Source organism: Echinops telfairi, unplaced genomic scaffold (assembly GCF_000313985.2).
Source record: "Echinops telfairi isolate 266 unplaced genomic scaffold, ASM31398v2 ScPeMD7_7412;HRSCAF=8450, whole genome shotgun sequence".
Taxonomy (NCBI): domain Eukaryota; kingdom Metazoa; phylum Chordata; class Mammalia; order Afrosoricida; family Tenrecidae; genus Echinops; species Echinops telfairi.
The window spans coordinates 13,255,816-13,259,709 of record NW_022111312.1 but is presented as its reverse complement, the minus strand read 5'-3'; the positions used below and the strand labels follow the sequence as shown (position 1 = coordinate 13,259,709).

At 50.5% G+C, this 3,894-nt stretch overlaps 1 protein-coding gene across 1 annotated transcript in view; it reads right to left on the bottom strand.

The window, feature by feature from the left end:
* The window catches only part of DENR (density regulated re-initiation and release factor), a 15,295-nt gene extending 14,707 nt beyond the window's left edge, over window positions 1–588 (bottom strand). The window contains exon 1 of the mRNA XM_004709603.2: window positions 501–588. The gene's annotated coding sequence lies outside the window, so the exon portion shown is untranslated. The remainder of the gene's footprint in view (window positions 1–500) is intronic.
* Between the last annotated feature and the right edge of the window lie 3,306 nt (window positions 589–3,894).

Genomic DNA, 3,894 nt, shown 5'->3' with positions numbered 1-3,894 from the left:
AAGGTGGGGGGTGGTAGGAGGGGAGTAGACTCGTGAGAAAGGGGGCAATGGGAAAGGGCGGAAAATTGCTGAGGACCAGTGACCTCAATAAAGACGGGACAAAGGTCTGGGGGTGACCTGGGAGGGGTGTCAACAGCGGCCGGAGATGAGGCACTGCAAACGGCCCCGAAGACGGGGTGTGACGGGGGCGGGGGCAGCGAAGTGCCGGGGGACCTGTACAGAGCAGTCTGGACCGAGGGAAGGGGGCAGGGAGCGCAGAGCTTGGGGCTGAGGAAGAACCAGGAAGGGGCGGACGGTAAGTGCACTGAGGAGACAAGGGCGGCCAGGTCTGAGGGAAGGAGTTCTGAGGTCAAGGGGCAAGCCCGGGGACACCTGAGGGGGCCCATGTGGGCGGGTGGGTGAAGCCGCCGGGCCCGGCCCCCTCAGCCAGGCAGCACTTCGGTTCCCCCTCCGCTCTCTACGAACGCCTATGAAGCGGAAGAGGCACTAGGGGTCGTTACCCGGGCGGTCGCACAGCTCCCGCCGCCTCCGCTCCCGCCGCTCGCACCAGCTGAAGTGACACATGCAACTCCTCTTCCCCGACCGCGGCAGCCTGAGAGTCCGTGTACCAGGCGCGCTCCCGCGAGACAACTGACTTTATCGCGAGACTCAGCCGGCCGCCGGGCCGGATGTCGCGAGAAGCCTTTCGGAGGGAGGGACGGAGGAGTCTTTAGTGAGCATGCGCGTTGAGTTCCGGGGCAGAGAGGCTGGCGGCCACTAGGTGGCGCTCGTCACACGCGAGAAAGGATGGCGAACCGGCTAGCTAGCCCAGCAGGTGTCAGAGGTGAACACTGAAGGGGACGCGGAGATGTCTCCCTGAGTCAGAAATGACTCCCTGTTAAGAGGAGTCTGGGGAACCAACGTTCCTGGGGCGTGTCTGGGGTGCGTCTTGGTCCTGAGTAACCTTCCGCCTACCTATTGGATAAATCACTTAGTTGCAGGGAAATTTCAGGTAGATGAGGCATTTGGTTTCCTTTTTTATGTCATGCCCAAAATGAGGAGGGTGAGACTAAAACGACAGTCTATTAAAGGTTTGTGCAGTGTTTCAGCATCAATGTATTTTTTAATATCCCTGGAGTTAGTTATAACAAAACATTTTCTATGAGTGCTTCCAAAAATTAAAATACCCTCGCCGCCATCGAGTCCCGTTCCCACTTACAGTGGCCCCATAGAACAGAGTAGAACTTTTCCTTTGGGTTTCCAAGACTGTAAGGCTTTGCAGATATCCCACACAGTGGCTGGTAGGTTCGAACTGCTGACCTTGTGGTTAGCAGCCCTATGTTATAGCTGCGAGATCATGGTTAGTAGTATTTGTGAATCTATAACTTTTTAGCGCATTCAGTAATTAGAAGAAACCTATCCACTGCCATTGAGTTGATTTTGACTCCTAGTGACCCTATAGAACTCCCTACAGTTTCCAAGACTGTATATGTTTATGGGAGCAGACAGCCTCCTGTTTTCCCTCAGAAGGGCTAGTGGATTTCAACCGCTGACCTGGAGGTTAATAGCCCAATCCCATAACCTGCTACCTCACCGGGAGATTCTTAATTGAAGGAAAAGAAGGAAAGTATTAAAAGGCTTCAGCCTAGTTACTAAGAATCTTGTCACTAATAATGTCATAATTTAATGTAGAAGGATTTTACAGAACAAATTGATTGTTCATATAATCTAAGGAAAATTATATTTAGGTAACTCCCAGCTATATTTATCACATTCGACTATTATTCAAATGGATAAGAAACATTACAAAGATAGGAAAATGATGATAATTTACAATTTAGCAAGGAGTCACGAGGGTGGGAAGGGGCAGGGGGAGTGAAAAAAGAGGAGCTGATACCAAGGGCTCAAATAGAAAGTAAATGTTTAGAAAATGATGACGGCAATCTATGTCCAAATATGCTTGCTACTACTGAGGTATGGAATGTTGTAAGAGCTGTGAGAGCCCCCAATAAAGTGATCTTTCGAAATAAAAAAATAAAGTATTGATACGGGACGAGGTCCATGGGACAGGGGGGTGACGCCAAGAGTTACCACACTGAAAGACACGAACCCTAGTATTGCCAGTGAATTTTAATTACCTTCTCATTTTAATGACATTCCACCACCCCTACCCCCTAATCTCACTAACCTAACTACTAGTTTCATCACTGTCTCTGTGTTTACTTATCCTTATGTTGTGACAAATTAGGATTAATCAACTTGCACCTCAGACTTTCCTTCAGGAGTTTGGTAAACACGAGCGCAAGCCGCATCTTAACTTTGCCTCCCGCTGCTGGTTTCCCTCTGGGAAAATGTCTTCTGCAACTTCCCGCTCCCAAAAGAGTCAGTTCTCCATGACACCAGCGAAAGGCAAGACCCTGTTCCCACACAAGCATGTTTGATGCCTCTATTTAATGACACCCACCTGACACTGGGTGCCAGGAACTGCGGCTGGTCTGGGGACACAGAGTCCAGATGCATTCGTCCCACAAACCTGCAGAGGGTGCTTGCTATGCACTAGACACTACAGACACTGGAGCGACCCAAAGAGCCACTGACAGTGTGAGACATGTCCACCGAGTGAATCCTCCCCAAAGCCCATGAAGTTGGTCTCGCTGTCCCCAACATCCAGATGGGAAAGCTGAGGCGCTAAGGTGAAAGGGACTTCAGTAAGTTCACGTAGGCTAACGTGTTAAAAAGCAAAGATGTCAGCCTGGGGACCAAGCTGCTCAGGACCCAAACCAGGGTACTTGCAGTCACCTCCTACACATTGCAAAAGCTGGGACAGGAGCCAGGCAGCCTTTGAAGTGACGGTGTCGGTGAGAGGATGGAATACAGCACGGGACGCCGGAAGAGTCACCCAGTCTGCCTTGGAAGACGTGCATCCGAACGCCCCTCAGAAGGAGGATGTGGACCCTTCATCTCACACACTTTGGACATGTCCCCGGAAGGAACTAGTCCCTAGAGAAGAACATCATGCTTGGGAAAGTAGAGCGAGGGTCCGTAAAAAAGGAGGAAGCCCCTGAGCAAGATGGATTGGCACCGGACCTGCAACAATGGCTCAAACAAAGCCAGGCTGGTGCAGGACTGGGCGTGTCTCCTTCCGCTGGATGTGGGGTTGCTGTGGCCTAAAGGGATTCAATGGCACCCCAAATAGATACCATGTAGATCATAGAATGGCTGTTTTGTTAATATTGCTCCCTATATTTTAATATCTCTTTCATCAAGCTGCATTGTAACTGAGTCTGAGCTTTGTACCCCAGTTTCCTGGACAGCATCTTTCTTGCTGCCCAGTTACTCTCGAGTTTATTCTGACCCATGGTGGCCTCATGTGTGTCTGAGCACCGTTGGATGATGTTTGGGAACAGCTGGTCAATTATTTCTATCTCTGGGTGGAGTTGAACTACCAACCTTTCCGTTTCTTTTTTGTTGTAGTCAGTTTTGACTCATAGTAACCCTGTGTGAAATTTGAATGGCCTCACTGAGTTTCTAAGGCTAATGCTTTCATAAGCGGACTGCCACAACGTTCTCCTTTGGCCAGGTGGTGGGGTTGAACCACCAACTTCTCCTAGGGCTTCGTTCCTATCTCCACTGCAGGGACCCTCATCTCACAACCGGTGAAAATGAGGAAGGAGTCCAGCACCCTCGCTACATCCGAAGGCTGGGTGAGGGTGACATCCTTATACTTGACCTGGCCATGTGTCCCGTGAAAGATGCTTGCTTTTCCAGCTCCCCTTGCAGCAAAGGGGGATATGCAGCCCAGTTCTGGTCAACGAGAAGTCCCCGAGGAAGGGATCTCGCCCCTAGGGAAATGTTACGAAAGACTTTGAAAAGGGCAAAAAGGAATTCTGGGTGGTGTCCTGTCTAGCATGCCCT